Consider the following 18854-nt stretch of genomic DNA (forward strand, 5'->3'; position numbering starts at 1 on the left):
TATATAAGAGCAAAACTTCCATATTAACTGAAAATATGATCTGTAGAATGGTCACCACTATTGAAACATCGTTCCGATGAGTCTGGTAAAAAATGGAAAGGACTATTAAAATGTTTGCTGACTGGTGCAGTGTTAGACAAGAGTAGTGTTTGGACCCACCCTCTGGTCCATAACAGTCTGCCTGGGTAGTAATCAGACTGATTTGTTGGAAGTACAAAAACAAAATCTCTAGTAATAAAATAAAACTGAAATGATTAGTGACTGTGAACGGAAACCGATAGCTCTTGATATCGGCCTTATGGTCTTGGAAATGGAGAAATAACTCAGTGTGATAGCCAGGGGCAAAGAGCCAAATGAAGACAGTTTCACAGACCAGAACTTGTGCTGGATGGGCCTGCAGGAGACACCTGGGGTACCTGAGCACGTAAAGGCAGTCCAAAGTATGAGAGCTTCAAAAAGCTCTACTCAGCGATGATCTAGCAACATGCTCCCTCACTCCTATCTCCTGCCACGTTCATGAATCCATGACACATCCCTCCCTCACTCTTTTCCAAATCTTCAGTTCATGCTTGGAAACCAAGGGTTGACTTGGCTCCCCTCCCTACTCAATTTCTAGAGATTCCTACTGACTTCCTGGTGTTAACCTTGGCTGTTTCCCACCTTCCTCCTCCAAGATTACACACAGAACCCAATGCCTGCAGGCTCTACTCGGCTCTGACCATCCCACCTGGCTTTGCTGCTTTTGGCATACCAGAAGCAATTCTGTACTCTGAAGAAGCAATTAAAGATTGAACTAATAGGTAATATGCAAATCTTCTGAAAATACTTGATTGAGAGGAATAAGAAATATGGCATGCTGAGTTTACTCCTACATTATTTAATTAAATTGTATTTATAACTATTAATAATTAGATAATGTTACACAGGCAACTTCATCAAATTTTAAAAAGTAGAAATAATGGCGTGATAACATTTGATCCTGCCCCATAAACACAGAAGTTCAAAGGCCCTATGAAAATAAAATTCAACTGCTCCTGACATTTGCAATGAATATTAATTTGGCTTAAATTCTTTGTTAAAAGCTTCAAAGAAAAATGCCCTTGAAATAAGGTAGGTTCAAAATATATACCTGGTAAATTGTGGTTAAATTACAGCACAATCATTTTAAATGTATCCGTTAACATTCAGTTTCACATCCACCTCCTCGCTTTTGGGTACTGAGTTTACTGCTCAGCTCTGCAGTAACTTAAAGAATTGCCAGTATGTTCGTCAACTGGCCCCCTAAGGGTGGCTAAAGCCCCAGTAGAACAAAGGGACTGGGGGTTATGAGGAGGGACATTTATGTTCCTTTTTCCACATTCTTCCTCCAACTATAACGAAGCCAACTTCTGCCATCATTTTCTCTTCACCCTCCATGTCAGATATTGTTGATACTCTGTCCAGTTCAGTCCTTGAGCTTGGGAGTGATAAAGTCTAGAAACCACATTTCTCCCTGGCCTGCAGGCTCCCTCTGAGAGTCCACCCCACGTGAGATTTGGAGGGTGAAAGGTATTATTTTTCGATGGCAGCCACAGGCAAGCTCACAGGTGTTTGCAGACAGCAGAAGTGAGGCCCGATCTATAGATCTGGCACCCTTTTGGGACTCCCACACTTCCAGATTTCCTGAAAGTGGTCATCCTGGGCTCGCTCACCCATCTTCCAACGGCTGTGTAAGTCTCTAACTCGTGCAGTTAAACTTCTCCCCTCTGAGGTACCGTCATTAGCTCCTGTATCTCTCACTCCCTCATTCTCAGGAGAGGAGCGTGGTTGGTTTGATGTGCTGAAGCTCGCCGTTAACTGGACGATGCTCTTCTAGTGGGCAGGGTTACTTCATCTTTCACTTTCTGGGATGGGACCCAGAGGGCTCTCCTTTGTTTCTTGTTCCCTTGTGGTAAGTACATCTGGGCAGGTCCCCAAGCCTTCTGTTTTAGTTTCCTATTGCTGCTGTAACAAATGACCACAAACTGAATGGCTTACAACAACACAACTTTACCATCTTAGAGTTCTGCAGGGCAGAACTGTCTGAGCTAAAATCAAGGTGTTGGCCGGGCTGCGTTCCTTCTGGAGGCTCCAGAGAGAATCCATTTCCTTGCCTTTTCCATCTCCTGCAGACTGTCCACATTCCCTGGCTTGTGGCGCTCCATCACTTTGACCTCTGCTCCTGTCGTCACATCTCCTGTGACCCTCCTGCAGCCCCCTTGTAAAGACCCTTGTGATTAGATTGGGCCCACCCGGATACTCCAGGATACTCTCCCGTCTCAAGATCCTTAACATAATCACATCTGCAAAGCCCCTTTTGCTACAAAAGGTAAAAATATTCACAGCTTTTGGGAATTAGGATGTGGACATCTTTGGGGGTGGCTGTTATTCTGCCTACCACACTTTTCTTCTGGAAGCAGACTGCCAGCCTCATCCATGTTCAAGAAAATGTTAGGAGGGTCTGCTCTGATGATCTGGTCCCTCCTTCCTTCTGCAAGCACACCTGAGCTTGTGGGGCTCAATTCTAGATAAAGAGTAGGAGTAAAAAGTCCCACTTTGGATGAGGCCTAAAGTGTATATTCTAATACAGATTTCACAGAACTCTGCACTGAGGACTATACAGACAAGCAAAACCACTATTTATATTTTCCATCTGGCTGCCAATCTCGCTTGGTTGGTTTGCTGTATTGATCAGAACCCTGGAGAATAAGAAGGGTAGATGGTGACCCAGTCCCCTAGACTCATTATACCCATTCCATAGATATTTGATGAACCACCTGAAGATTCTTTTGTAATGGACTTTGTTTCTAATGTATCTATTCGACAATTCAGATTTTGTAAAACAATTTTTCCAAATCAAGACACACCTACATAAATCAATATTTGAGTAAAAGCTCAACACGACTTGAATTATCTGCAAAATATAATGAATTTTCCAAAAATACTTTTACCACTTGACACTAAAATGCAATCAAATCATTTTTCACCCAATATTTTCAACTGTATAGCAGTACAGAACAAATAGCCTTGTGAATGCTGATCAATGAAGTGACTCCATTCATTCACATTGGATTAACAAGCACACGCTGTATGATTCACACTGCCAGTTCCTTCAGCCAATACAATCCTCATTAGCTATAAATAAAGTCGTCTTCACAACATTCATAACTGAATATTTAAATCAATATCAGATGCAAAGATGTCCTTGGTGACAAAAGAGCGACTCTGTTTAGACAGCATAATACCTGCCAGTGCAGCAGCTTCATCATCTGTTTAACTGAGAATAGCATTATTTGATTAGAACACATCAAAGGACTAATGGAAATTTTAAAATAATATGATGGCAAAGCCAGAAATTACACTGGCCTGAATTATAATGCAGCTCGGGGATTCTTTGGCCTACAAAAAGTGCAGCCTGCATAAGGTTACAGAAGGCTCCATCCCACTTCTGCCAGTATATTTTTATTCCTTCAGCCATTCATTCATTCACTCATGTTCCTTCATTCATTCATTCATTCTGCATCTATTATGTACTCAACACTGAGGACATGAAAATAAACAACACACAGTTCCTGCCTTCAATTTGCTCACTTTCTACCAGAGAAGAAAAACATTCAAACAATTAATTCTTGACACAAGATGAAAAGTGCTATAACAGAAGTCAGTGGAAGCAAGAGAAGGAGTCAGTATTGTGCCTGGAGAGCTCCCAGCAAGACGCCACAGAGCGTAGTGGGTGTGGGCCACACAGCATGGGGCTGTGGAGCCACGCTGCCTCCCTGTGGCTTAATCTCTCTGTGCTTCATATTGCTGTGTATTAAATGGAGGTAAACATGGCACTTTAGGCAGAATAAGGGTTATACAAACACAGTAATGAGGGCTAGATTGACATTAAAAAGTGTCATAAATGTGTTTGTTAATAAATAAATAACTTGAAAGTTTCACAGAAGAGGTAATATTTGAGACAAGCTTTGAAGAACAGGTAAACATTTGTCCATCAGGAAAGAAGGGAGGGCATTGCAGGTGGAAGGAAGTTTCTTTTTCTCCGAGAATTTTCCCCCACCACTGGGGGGGGGGGCAACATCTGGTCAAAAAAACTGGAGGGCAAGTCATGGACACCACTACCCAAAACTTTGCGCTTCTCAGGAGGTTCAGGAAGAGCCAATACATCTGCTTCCAGAATAACCCAACTCCCCAGGAGCGAACTACACTGCCCCCTTTTCCTAATCTTCCTCTTGGATGTCCCATCAATGCCGTAAAGGTAATGTGTAAGTCCTGTCCATTCTAACTCCAAAGCACATCTCTAGTCTGTCCACTTCTCCTCACCATCTCACCTTCCACCAAGTCATACCTGGACTGTCCACCTCTGCTCTGGCGCCATTTAATCTCTTCTCCGCAAAGTAGCAAGTCATCTTCATAATACATAAATCTTTTCATGTTACTCCCTTCCTTAAAACTGTTCACATTGCACTTAGAATGGATCCACACTCCTTACCAATACCGACAAGACCCTTTGTGACAAAGCCCCTACCTAACCCTTCCACCTCACTTTTCACTGTCTTCTTGTCACTCTATGCTCCAACCAGAGCAGCCATCTTTGAAGTCCATGTTCAAGCTCTCTCCTGCCTCAAGGTCTTTGTATATCGGGGCCCTATACCTGAAACCTCCCTCCCCTCATTCTTTACCTGACCAACAGTTTGTTACCCTTTAGAGCTCAGCTTGAGGAAGAGTGACTCCTGTGGGAAGAGCACTCAAAAGAGAGGTGAGCAGCTGGGGCACCGGTTCTGGCTCTGCCCCCTCAGGCTATGTGAGCAAGGAGTCCGCCGGTGTTCTCGGGCCTGTGTGTCCACCTGTAAAATTAAGGGAATGGACCAGATGCCTGCTGCTTCTCCTTCCAGCTCCCATCCTTTTTATTACTGTTCAACAAACAGAACCTTGTCACCCTCTCTTTCTCCTTTCCTTTTCTCTATGACCAGCCTGAAACCATTTTTTCATCCTTCACTCTGCTCCATTTCCCTCCTGTCTCCACTTGGAGTCTCATAAAAGTAAGAAACTAAAATGGAAAGAGCAGAAATAACGAGTGATATTTTCTTCTTTAAGGAAAACTTGAAACAAAAATATGACTAGTTAATCCGGGCAAGGAAATTTTTTAAAAGTGAAAACACACTGCTCTGAGGATGATGACGCAGTCCTTTAGCCTGACTTCTGGGCCAGGAGTGGTCTGGCTCTTCTCACCTATCTCCTCCCCATTATTCTCCTTCCTCTTGCTCTGTGCACTCCACCTCCTTGGCCTTCTATCACTTATTCCCAAAGTGGAGCCTTCCTGAAGGTTGTTCTCATCACCAGAACGCTAGACCAAATCCTCTCTCTCTCACAGCACCAGGAACTTCTCTTCATTGTCCTGAATGCAATTATAAGGTTATAATTAATTTTTTATTATTTTATTGTATCTGTCTACCTCTTTAGCCTGTATGTTCTAATACAACAGGAACGTGTCTATTTAAATTTATCAGTAATAAATGTACTTCCTATCACACAGTAGGTGACCAATTAATATTCTGAATGAATATATGTATAAAAAGTACAGGATAGACTACATCCTATACATAAGATATCCCCAATAATAGGTATCCAGTCTGGTGTCCATGTGACAACCAAGAACCCTGTGTCCTCTGTAGACTCTACTTGGGGTTTTCCTCCCTGCTTCCATGCTGCTGCCTGGGATCCACCTCCTCTTCTTCTCATCTTACACTTGTGCTAGTCCCTGAAGTGGCTAGAAAAGCAGTGCTATGAATGAAGAATAGAAGAAGAGAGGCCACTATTACCCTGGTACCCAAACCAGATGAAGGTATCACAAGAAAAGAGAATCACAGACCAATATCTCTTATGAATATAGACACAAAAATCCTCAACAAACACCAGCAAACTAAATCCAGCAACATATAAAAAGGATTGCACAATACAACCTAGTGGAATTTATCCCAGGAATGCAAGGTTGGTTTAACATCTGAAAGGCAATTAATGTAATACATCACTTTAGTAGAATAAGGAACAAAACCATATGATAATCTCAATAGACACAGAAAAAGCATTTCACAATATCCAATACTATTTCACAATAAAAACACTCAATAAACCAGAAAGAGAAAGGGAACTTCCTCAGCTGGATAAAAGGCATCTGTGAAAAACCCACAGCTAACTTTATACTTAATGGTGAAAGACTGAATGCTTTCCCCTTAAGATCAAGAAAAAGACAAGGGTGTCCAGTGTCACCCCTCCTATTTGACAATTATACTGCAGGTTCTAGCCAGGACAATTAGGATGAAAAAAAAAGAAAGGGGGGGAAGAAAGAGAGAGAGGGAGAGAGGGAGGGAGGGAGGGAGGGAAGGAGGGAGGGGGAGAGAGAGAGAGAAGGAAGGAAGGAGGGAAGGAAAGAAAGAAGGGAAGAATACAGATTGGAAAGGAAGAAATACTAAAGAATAATTTTAACAAAAATAGGTGCAATACTCCTACACCTAAAATTACAAAACATTGTTGAAAAAATTAAAGAAGATTTAAATAAATAAAAAGCCATCCAACGTTCACAAGAAGAATTAATATGGTTAAGGTGGCATCACTCCCCAAATTGATCTAAAGATCTAACACAATTCCTACCAAAATCCCAGGTGGCTTTTTCAACAGAATTTGACAAATGGATTCTCAAATTCATATGGAAATTCAAGGGACCCAGATAGCCAAAACAATCTTGAAAAATAGGAACCAACCTGGAGGACTCACACTTTCCCATTTAAAAACTTACTACCAAGCCCCAGTAGTCAAGACAATGTAGTGCTAGCACGAGAGAAGACATATAGATAGATCAATGGAATAAAACTGAGAGTCCAGAAATAAAACCTCTCATTTATGATCTATTGATTTCAGCAAAGGTGCCAAGAAAATTCAACTCCTTTCAACAAACGGCACTGGGACAACTGAATATCCACATGGAAAAGAATAAAGTTGGACCCCTTCCTCACACCATACACAAAAATTAACTCAAAATGGATTAGACCTAAATTAAGCAAGAACTAAAATTACAAAACACTTAGAAGAAAACATAAGAATAAATCTTAATGAATTTGGATTTGTTGCACAAGTGACAAAAGAAAAAATAGATAAATTGTACTTCATCAGAATATCAAAACTGCTGTGCTGCAAACTAAACCATCAGAAAAGTGAAAAGACAACCCACATAAAGGGAGAAAATATTTTCAAGGGACTTGTATCTAGACAACTTACAAACCAATAATAAAAAGACAAATAATTCTATTTAAAAACAGAGAATGTCTTTGAATAGACATTTCTCCAAAGAAGATACATAAATGTCCAATACGTACACGGATGCTCAAAATCATTAGTTGCTAAGGAGAGGCAAATCAAAACCACAGTGAGACACCACTTCACACCTATTAGGATGGCTATAACCAAAAAAAGAGACAAATATTGGCAAAGACGTGGAGAAAATGGAAGCCTCCTATACTGCCAGTGGGAATGGAAAATGATGCAGCCCCTTTGGAAACCAGTTGGCAGTTCCTTAAAATGCTAAACATAAGCGTTATCACACCACCCAACAACTCCATCCCAGATATCTACCCTAGAGAAATGAAAACATATATCCATACAAAGACTCGTACGTGACTCTTCATAGCAGCATTATTCATAACAGCCAAAAACTGAAAACAACCCAGATGTCCATCACCTGATGCATGGGGTAAATGAAATGTAGCATATCCATACAATGGACGATTATTTGGAAATAAAAAGAAATGAAAGAAGCCAGTCCCCAAAGGCCACATATTGTATGATTCCATTTATATGAAATGTCCAGAATAGACAAATCCATAGAGACAGAAAGTAGGTTAGTGATTTCCAGGGGCTGGCAGGGCAGGCAGGTAGGGAGGGAATTGTGACTGACTGCAAAGGGTATGGGAATTTCTTTTAGAGGAGATGGAAATGTTCTAAAAGTAGATTGTAGTGATGTTACACAATCCTATGAATACACTAAAAAACAAAAATCGAACTATATAGGTTTTTTTTTTTTTTTTTGCTAAGGAAGATTAGCTCCGAGCTAACATCTGTTGCCAATCTTTCTCTTTTTTTGCTTAAGGAAGATTAGCCCTGAGCTAACATCTGCACCAATCTTCTTCTATTTTGTATGTGGGTTGTCGCCACAGCATGGCTGACGAGTGCTGTAGGTCTGCACCTGGGATCCCAACCCACGAATCCAGGCTGCTGAAGTGGAGTGCACCAAACTTAATCACTGTGCCACAGGGCCAGCCCCAGACCTACATACTTAAACAGATGAATTTTATACCATGTGAATTATATCTCAATAAGACTGTTTAAAAAAAGAAAGAAGGAAAGAAAAAGATGCCCCGAGGCCATGTTCCTCCTTATTCACCCCTGAGATCACTATCCGCAGTGTCCTCACCACTTCCAACTCCCAGCTCCCAGAGGTCTGATTCTTCCAACAGAAACCCAAGGCTGGGCCCCACGGTGAAGTGGTCAGGATAGCCTCCCTCAGTCTGGACTGTCTCAGAAATATTTATACATATGTATTTATGTAAATGTATAATATATTAGATTTGCATATATTATATATCTATTACACCACTCCTCTGAAATTTGGATTTCCAAAGACTCACTCAAATCATCTATTCCAGGGGTCAGCAAACTGAGACCCACAGGCCCAATCTAACCCTCAGCATGATTTTTGACTTTAGCTAAGAATAGATTTTACATTTTTAAAGGACTGTTTTTTTAAAAAAAAAAAAAAAGAAAGAAAGAAAAAGAAGATGTGACAAAAACCAAATGTGGACTGCAAAATCTAAAATTATTTACTATCTGGATCTTTATAGAACCATTATGCAGACGCCCAGATCTATGCATTTTATTTTTTTTCTAGAAGTCACTGAGTGAAAAATGCGAGGGGGGACGGGGAGAGAAAGAGAGCAGAAGAGGAAAACTTCTATCGTTTCTTTTACACCACTGTCCGCAATAAGAAGAGCAGAGTGTGGGAGCAGCTTGTACAGATTCGCAAGAGCCAATTGTTCAGTTTTCAAGGGTTTTGCCAGCCAGTTGACATCATGCTGAAATCGGCTAGAGTGGAAATATTTACAACACAGAAATCAACAAACACTACAAATCAGGGCTTTTTCTTCCTCCAGAGAGCCAGCACACCTCCAAGTGAAAACCTGAAAATCTTCTCACCTCTCCACTTTTCAAAAATCAGAGGGTAGGGAAGAAGCTTTGAACCTGTTTTGGGGACCTCAGGGAATGTGTAGATGAGACACCAGGGTACAAAGCTCAAAATGGACAGGGAAGCACACAGGGCAATGTTTGGGGTCCTCCAAAGGAAAAAAACCCTCAGAATCTCACAGTCACTGACTCCAATCCCCCTTCCCTCTGTCCCTACTCTGCTGGGACACCCATTCTATGCATGAGCAACCTCCAGGAGAGTCTCCACTCCCAGGTCTCCGGAGATGCTGCAAGGGAAGGGCGCAGCCCACTGCCAGGTCTGCAGCAGGTGAAAACGAGCTCCTGGCGTTAACCAAGGCAATGGATTGCTCAGGGAGCAGATCTTAAATGTTCTCACCATAAACAAGAAATGGTAGTTATGTGACATGATGGAGGTGTTAACTAATACTATAGTGGTAATCATTTTTCAATACATAAGTGTATCAAATCAACACATTGTACACCTTAAACTTGCACAATGTTATGTGTCAATTATATCTCAACAAACCTAGGAGAGAAAACCAATGGAGGGGCAGATTTCCTGATCACCACTAGAGGGAAGGCGGGTCACACTTTGCATAAGGGCGCTTGAGGGACTAGAAGGCTGGATTTCACCAGAGAATGAAGCCAAAAGGAAGGAGGAGCCATGAACACTGCAGGTCGGAGGGAAGGAGGACAAAGAGAGAGGAAAGGATCATTGTTTTGTGTCATCTACAAGGGGTACTAGATGCCAGCGTCCAATCTTGGGGATCCGGTAAGCAAAGGACCCAGGTGTGATTGAGAAAACTGGCTTCAAAATCTCAGCAAGTGTCCAACAAGCTAAGCACCCCTGTCCTGTGCAGAATGGGGTCACAGCAGAGGCCTCAGGGTGGGAGGCTAGGGGAGCAGCTCATTCCCTCCAAATCCACGAGACATTGATGGATATATCAACACTGAGATTTGCCTTGCACTCGTCTTAATTCTCCATGATGTCTACATAAGTAATGTTGGTTATGCATTTATTTATTCATGCTTTATTCATTTAACATGATTTTATAAAACTTGTTTTCAAAAGCTGGTAAATAAAGGAGATCCAAGATTGTCTGTTTAGTTGAATGATCATATATAATAATATATACATTATTCTTTTCTGTTGAATAAACTACTAAGAGTCAAGGGAGAGATTACTTATAAAAATGCCAACCTAGATCTTCAAGGAGTAACATGATGGAAATTAGAATTTTATTAATTATAAGTTAATACTCATTTTCCCATATGAAAAAGCCAACCATAGTATCATTTTTTAATACTCAGCAATGAATTAAACAGGCTTTTCCCAAGGCAGCTGGGAACCTAAATTCCACATGTAACATTGTTTCTATGAGAAAATTTCCAAACAGCCTACTTATGAAAAATGTTCAGAACAAAATGTGTTTGTAAACTAGGCAAAAAAAATTATGTGTACACAGTGGTTTGGAAAGTTAAAAGTCACCCCATCTTTCTTTTCATTGTTGTAGGAGTTTGGGTTTCTATCCTAAAAGCCATACACACCCGCTACACCCCCAAAAATACAGTCTCTCCCGAAGGGTGGCACTGGCTGCATCTCTTAGACTTAGAAGAAAATGGATTTCTCATGGCTATACTTCAAGATTGTTGGCCCCATTTTTGCTGCTGCGGTGACTTTCCCTGGCTCCAGAAAGGTACTCTAAACTACTGTAAATTGGACAAGGTCACAGAGCGTGCTAAGAACAGAACTAGTAACCTACAAGGACTAAACCCAGGGCTCCCTTTCTATTTCTAGAGCCAAAAATGGGCACAGCAGAACATTTTTCTCTGTTAAGACAAAACCATTATGAACACTCAGGATTGGAAATATCGTCTGTTGAGCGAACTTGTAAAGTGTGACTGCTCTGAGCTAATAGGAATTACGAGTAGGGTATGGTAATTTTACAGAAGGGTAAGAAGGTACCCAACTTTCACACATAGGCACAATATCTGCTCCCAATATGCTGGTAGAACCGTAAAAAACATCCTATCAGCTCAGCCAACAGCACATTTAAACAGGTACAGCCAATTATTAAGCAATCAAGTTGTGTTATGTAGCACACACGCTCTTCCCAGGCCTGGGGATGGCTTTACAGGGGTCGTTTTATCTAATTCTTATTTTCTCATGTAGGGTCTCATTGGTTAATTGATACGGCCTCGTAACTCCTCCTCAGCTAAAACTTGCTGGGTCAGGAGGCAACCAACGAGAAAATTCATCTTAAGACAAGCAAGAAGCAAACCTAGTTGCAAGAGACACGAAAAGCCAACCCGAGTGGTCCTATGAAGTTCCTCGCAGTGACCCCTCACACACTCCTGTTCTCAGTCCTGACTTGACTGGGTGACGGCATTAGGAAATAATGTTCCAGAAACAGCTGTTTCCCAGTTTGGCCCTGACTCCACTTTTGGCCTTGGGATACCACTCTTCCCAACCTCCCACTGCTGCTGCCATTTCAGAAACACAGTGTGATCCCTTAGTGGAAGAAGACCCGGCCCCATGTGAGGAGGGCTTGTGTGGAAAGCCTGATAGAACACGATACTCTCTCCCTGAGGATGGAACTGACAGCAGCAACCTTCCAGAAGCCCCAGGCCAGAAGGTATTTCATGGAAAGGATTAGGCCATATCTTGGAGAGATAACTGCATTTTATTTCCTAATTAATTCTAGCAGGAGATGTAAACAACCACTGGGACTCCTTCAAGGTCATTTCCAAAAATAACAGCTAAGGATCCTGGAAGAATTCTGCCTCTGACCACAATCCTGGTCAAAGGAGGGACAAAAAGGCCAGGAGATCAGAGATGACACCATAATGATAACATCTTATACTAATTAAGCATATACGGTGTGCCAGGCGCACAGAGAAACGCAAAACAGACGTGTGTAGAATATTTATAGTCACAAGAGCTAAAAGGGAAATTAACACGGCGAAGGAGAATAAAAGGTGAGAGGGGTGTAATCTTAAATAGGGTAGCCAAGAGAGGCCTCAGTGAGGAGGGGAATTTAAGGAAAGATTTGAAGGGAGTGAAGGAGTGAGTCAAGCAGGTGTCTGGGGAAAAGCATTCCGGACGAAGGGTAAAGAAGTTCAAAGCTGCTTAGGAGAGAGCCTACGTGGTGTGTTGTAGGAACGGGAAGGACGTCAGCGTGGCAGAAGCACAGTGATTGGAGGGGAAATAGGACAAGAAGTCAGGGGGGTGGGAAGGGGCTAGATAGTGTAGAGCCTTATTAATTAACTAATTGTAAGGACTTTTTCTTTTACTCTGAGACAGATGGGAAGATGGTAGATGGGGTGTAAGAGGAAGATGAGAAGATGGAAGATGGAAGCAGAGGAGTACTAAGACCAGAGTTAAGTGTTAGTAGTATTGCTCTAGCTCTGTGTTGAACCTAGACTTTGGGGTGGGGCAGGGATGGAGGCAGAGAGAGATGTTAGGAAGCCACTGCAATAATCCAGGTGAGAAATGACTGAGGCTTGGTCTAGGCTGGTAGCAAGGGAGGTGGTGGGGATTGGAATATATCTTAAAGGCACAGCTACAGGACTTACGAATGCATGGAATTCTGTTTATACATTCCGTTTATACATGCCTAATTAAATCATTTAAGTAAAATAATCTCGTTTTCTAAGTAGAGAAAACGAGGTTTACAAAAATTCTAGAATGGGTCCAAATCTCATAGCATTGAGAAGGTTCCAATAACTAAATCCAGGATTATTGCCTATAAACTCTTGATTAAAATCGCTGGCTGTGAGAGAAGGAGGAGTCAAGGATGACCCCAAGGTTTTTGGCTCAAGCAATTGAAAAAAAAACGGAGCTGCCACATTTATTCATTACTGCTGAGAGAAGGAATAAATCAGAGAAGTAGGTTTGGGAAGGGGCATATCAGGGTCTTGTCAACCCAGAAAATGGTGTTGGCCTCTGAGCATCAAAGAAGTGATGTTGTTTTAGATTTAGCATCTTTAGAAGGATATGGCTGTCATATTAAGAATTCCAATTCTACCTAAATGATGCCTCCTTCACCTAATCATTACTAAATTCACTCATTCATTCATTCACTCATTCCTTTATTCAACAAATGTTTACTGAGTGTCCATTGTGTGCCAAACAGTGTGCTAGTCTTGGACATGCAGTGAGTGTCCAAGAAATACTCGGTTCCTCTCTTTATAAAACTTACAATCTAGAGGAGAAACAATAAACAAATAATTACGCAACTACTTCAATACCTATATATAGGTAAGAGCCTATAAACAAAACAAAACAAAAACTTACTGATAGATAAACAGAGGTGTTGGAGAACTTAAGTAACTTGCCTAGCTGGGGAGAGACAGGGTTGGGACAGCAACACAAGCTGTCTCCCTCCAGAGGCCACACGCTTACATTAACAGAACGCCAGCCAGAGCCATTCAGTGAAGACAGAACACAGCAGCCAATGAGAATCAGAACTCGATTCGTGAAGTTCTTCATGATGGCTGCAATATGACTGTCACAGAACATTTTCTGGGCTGGAGTTCCCTCATCGATAAGATGATCTATACAGAGACCAGATGATTTGTGGTCTTCTCGCTCTGAAACTATGATTCTATGATGTGCATTGATGTCAAAATGTAGGAAAGATGTGGGGAGCACTCAATCCAAACTTGATTTATTTCACAGTTCTGTCGAGGCCCAGATCTGTGTATGAGGCTGGGAGAATGGAACCTGACCAAGTCCTTTACTCTTCTGTCCAATGAAGGACCTGAAGGCAGTAGGAACAACGAGAGTAGGGAGTTGGCAGGTGGGAGCCCTCTCAGAGATGGGGCCAGGGGAGGGTGTGAAGTGGAGAGAATGAGAGAAAAGAGGAAATCCAACAATAGCAGATTCATTAACTTGTCCCCCTGTTTATGTGCCCTGAGGGCATGATTGCCTGTCCAGCCTAGAACGGACAACATATGGGACTCTTTTGCCCATTTGAATGTGATCCTGGGAAATCTAGACCCTTCATCTTTCTACGCCCCAGTTTTCTCATCTGCAAAAATGAGGTTAGAGAATTTCTAAGCTCGGTAATCTAAGATCCCACACTCCTATGACCTCAGCATTTCTGTAGCGTCACTACATTTCCCAAATAAAGTTCTGCCCTCTAGAATGTATTCTTTGTCAAATCTGCAAGATTCATTTAAGTAGTCCTTTGCTCTAACAGTACCATTCTGGTAACAATCCAAATCAAATATGCACAACAGAAGACACATTTCAGTGTTTGGTTAAAGAATCCCAAAGTTTAGCTACCTTTTTTAGTATTTATTTACAATTACTTCTAAAATATAATCTTTAATCACCATACATTGTCCACAATCACAATACTCTTCCTCAAACTCTGATAATGTCCTAAAACATGTGCAAAATACCTAATAATGGAAAATATGGGTTTTTTTATTTGTTAATTACAAATTGCTTGTCAGTGTTGGTATACTAAATTAATGACATCAACTACAGAGTACAACATCCAAAATGAAATAGCACTCTACATTGACACTCTGTTTATACATGCCTAATTAAATCATTTAAGTAAAATAATCTCGTTTTCTAAGTAGAGAAAACAAGGTTTACAAAAATTCTAGAATGGGTCCAAATCTCATAGCATTGAGAAGGTTCCAATAACTAAATCCAGGATTATTGCCTATAATCTCTTGATTAAAATCACTGAATTATTATTACCACTGGTAAATACTGATTTTGAAAAAAGTAAGTAGTTCTGTTGTACAAATAAGAAGAATATATGAAGCTTTACTTTTCTGGTAAAAATAATAACATTAAATTAATAGGGGGAAAAACCCTTCTCACTCACCTTGGAATTTACCACCTTCTATATGAGTGAGATGGTAACTTGGGTTCAATTCATTAAACCAAGGGGAGGGTTGCATATATGTATTTAATCTTCATTGGCAAAATCTATGTATAAATATTTTAATCAAATTTAAATTAATTATGGTTAAACTACAGGGGTAGAAATGTGGTCATTAAGTATCAAAATATTATGAAATGTTCGAAGGAATTACTTTGGTAATTCCCCAGTATTTTTTCACCAACCTGTTCCACTGTCCTAGACATATCCAAATCACCATATTATCAATATATCCACATGAGCACGACATTACGATCTCCATATGGCAAATCGACAGAGACTCTGCTCTAAAAAAGTTATAATCTAAGTATCCACAGAGATTCACATATTTCATAGATAGGCAACTGAGCTGGGTGCTGGTAATTTCCACTCTGTGAAAATGGAAAACAAAACTTGTTTGTTAAAGAATATGTACCTTCAAATGTCTATGAACCCTATCTTCTCTTATTTCTTGCCCTCTCCAGCTCCCTTTATTTCTTCTCCTTCCAACACATTCTTTCTTCTTTGCATGTTCCCCAAATACAGCCTGATATCGTCTTTAAGACACTTGTCTCTGAGAATAATTCATCCATTCATCCATTCGTTTAACAGAGGCTATTGATGACCTACTATGTGCTTGGCACAGTGTTGACCTCTGAGCATCAAAGAAGAATGATCCTTGCCTTCAGGGAAGAGAAAATCCAGCAGACATTGGGCCCCATAGTTAATGAGCTGGGAGGGAGTCATTGTGACAAAAACCAGGCAGCATCTGCCTTTTCCTGTGGGACATGTATTTTTTCCATCTTCTTTCCAGATCCCTTCTTTTATAGACTGTAACTTCCCTGAGTACTGGGGCCATACATCAATCATTTATTTCTATTGCCCCAGCATCTAACACGAGGCCTGGCACATATTGGACCTCATAAAGCATTTTGCATGAATAAATGAATGAATCTGAGTAAATGAAATCAGGATGCACCGTGAATGACTTAAAAAAGAAAAAAAGATTTATTTAGCCATCTTCCTCTCCCCGCAAAGTGTACCCTTGGTACCAGAAGCTGAGTGGGATACGGGTTTCCTAGGCACAGACAGCCCTACTCTAGAAAAGGATGCTTTCGTTGCCTTCCCGGAATAATCTTATCACATTTTATATAAAATTCTCCGAGAACCTTCCCCAGGTAAAAAGAGTGGTCGAGCTGGTCCGCGCCGCCCTCGCCCCCCCACCGCGGGGCTCTGCTCCTAGGCGCAACGCAGCTTCCAGGAACTTTTTTTCCCCGCTAGAAGTTTGGTCGGTTAAAGAATAAGACGTCCTTCGGTAGTCTGATTAGAGAAGAGGGAGCCAAGAAGAGCTGAACATGGCCCAAGAAAGAGTGAGGAGAAAGTCGACGTCACTTGAGCAAACCCACTCTGGTCCGGCCCTCGCGGCCGCGGGGAACAGCCTGAAGACCCCTGGGGATCCGAGGCGGCGCGGGGAGAGCAGCGGAGAGGGAGGGCAGCGGGGAGGCCCGTCGCCGCCGCGGCCGGTCAACCTGCTCCCCGAGCGCTGTCGCCCTCAGAGAAGCCTCCCAATTACAAGAATTCGCTACTGAGGCTCGAAAGACGCGCAACAACTGTAGCGACCCAAAGCGTCGCACCCGCCTCCTCCGGCCGCGGTCTCCCGCGTCGCGGCTGGAGCATCCCAGAGGATCCCAACCTCCCACTCCGAGCACCTGGGTCCCGACTCCCCGGCGTCCCCACCCTCCAGCGTCGCCGCCTCGGGCCGCCTTCTCTCTCCTCTTGCCCTGGTCTTCCAGCGTCTGGGAGCGCGATGCCCTCAGCGCACGCCGGCGAGAAGCCACGCACTATCCTAGTCGCACCCGTTTCCAACCTCTGATCAGCCCTGGCTTGCCGCTCCAGGGGGGCACGCCAAGGTCACCAGAATAGGTGTGACTACCTCCACCTGCACTCTCTCCAGATCTCTCCCTTTCTGAGATCCCCTGGATCGGGTTCCTTGCGTGTCCCTCACCCCAGGCAGGGGTCTCCTCTTTTGGCACCCCCTCTCCCCATTGGGCTCCCTCCTGGCCTTTGTGCTCTCGGTCCTGGCCCCCCCGGAAACGCTTTCTCTCCCGGGAGGGGCTCCCTTGTAAGTCTGCCCCGGGTCTCCTCAGAGAACGAGGGGAGGAGCTCTGCCTCCCACTCGCTCGAGGGGAGCGGCGGGGAAACCGACGCAAACTTCTGCTGCACTTACTTCGGGCCGAGGCTGCCGCCCCCTCGCCTCTCCTCGCTCTCCGCCAGGCAGCTGCTCCGCGGCGACCTGGAGCCACCGCGCTCGCATTCCCCACTCGAGCGCAGCGGCGAAATGCGCAGGACTGGGGGTCTCTCCGGGCGAGCGCGCCCAGGGCCGGCGTCCCGGGGCCGAGGTCCGGCCGCGGCGCTCGGCTGTGAGCTGAGCAACGACCGCCTCCAGCAGCCCGAGGATGCTGCGCAGCGCGCCGCGCTCCTCCGCTGGGTCGTTTCTGTCCGAGTTGCAGTTTCAGTGCATGCCAGGACTGCAGCACCCTCGCCGTCCTCCCCCGGAAACGACTTTCAATTCACCTGGAGGCTTGCGATGCTCCCCCGCGCGCGGGCAGCGTGACAGCGGGTGCAGAGCAGAGGGAGGAGCGCGGGCGCCGCGGCCGCCCGAGTGCGCCTCCAGCTTCTCGGCGAGGAGCGCGCAGCCCTCTCCAGCCGCTCTCCTCGGGACTGCAGTCTTGACGTCACCCCACCCCCCCCCGCACCCCGCGGAGGAGCGGTGCAGAGGGTGGGGTGCACGGAGCGAGGACGCGGGAGTGTGTGCACACGCGCGTGTGCCTCGCAAGACCGGGGACCAGTCGGAACCGCAGCTGGATCCTGCCAGAAACCGAGCTCCCTGCACACAGGCGCCAAGGGGCTGCCGTGAACAGCCGGGGGCGCTCGCTTCCAGGTTGGGGCGGGGATGCTACGGACGCGGAGTTTGGATGCGACCAAAGGAAACGGATTAACGCAACCGGGGCGGTGGGAGAGCGGGAGTTGGGTGTCTCTTTCCCCAAAGTTGGAGGATGCACTGGACGCCTTTAAAACGCTGCGCTAGAGGTTTAGGAAGAAGAGAGGAGTGGACCGTGCGGGAGGGGTGATTTTCACGCTCCTGTAGGAAGGAGGCGGGATGTGAACGGGGCGCTCTCAGGGTCCCCTTGGCCTCCACTCCCGCCCCAAGGTCCTGGGAGGGAGCCCGCTTTGGTGCGCCAAGGGCACCTTTCGCCTTCTCGAAGCTGACACCCAGCCCACCGTGGCCGTGCACTGAGAAGTTGCTGCAAAGGGATCAAAGCGCCCGGGCCTTCCCCGCCTAATTCGCGCCCCGCGTGAATCTTGGAGGACTTTCCCCCAGAAGCTGGGCGGACGCACCCGGAACCGGAGAAGCGGGTCCAGGCAGGGGCTGGGCTCCGGGTGCGCGATACCCTGCCCTTGGCGTCTGGCTCGGATGCCGCTGTGGTTAGAACTCCGAGCAAAGTCCCTCGAGATCATCAGGGCGAGGGGACAGTTTAAGTCTTTGCCACCCTCCAGGACCTTACTCTCGAAAGGGACCTGAGTAGCCACCCAAATTTCCTCGTTCTCTGAAGTTGTCCTGGGGGCCAAAAATATACTAGACTTTCGGCAGAGGCAGCACATGAAGGATATTTAAGAGATTCTAGGATGGCTAAA

General features: G+C 44.3%; 1 protein-coding gene across 1 annotated transcript in view; it reads right to left on the reverse strand.

The window, feature by feature from the left end:
- Positions 1-18042, reverse strand: part of KIAA1217 (KIAA1217 ortholog) — a 702592-nt gene extending 684550 nt beyond the window's left edge. Inside the window, exon 1 of the mRNA XM_070501282.1 lies at positions 17386-18042. The gene's annotated coding sequence lies outside the window, so the exon portion shown is untranslated. The remainder of the gene's footprint in view (positions 1-17385) is intronic.
- Positions 18043-18854: the final 812 nt, after the last annotated feature.

The sequence above is a fragment of the Equus asinus genome, chromosome 29 (genome assembly GCF_041296235.1).
Source record: "Equus asinus isolate D_3611 breed Donkey chromosome 29, EquAss-T2T_v2, whole genome shotgun sequence".
Taxonomy (NCBI): domain Eukaryota; kingdom Metazoa; phylum Chordata; class Mammalia; order Perissodactyla; family Equidae; genus Equus; species Equus asinus.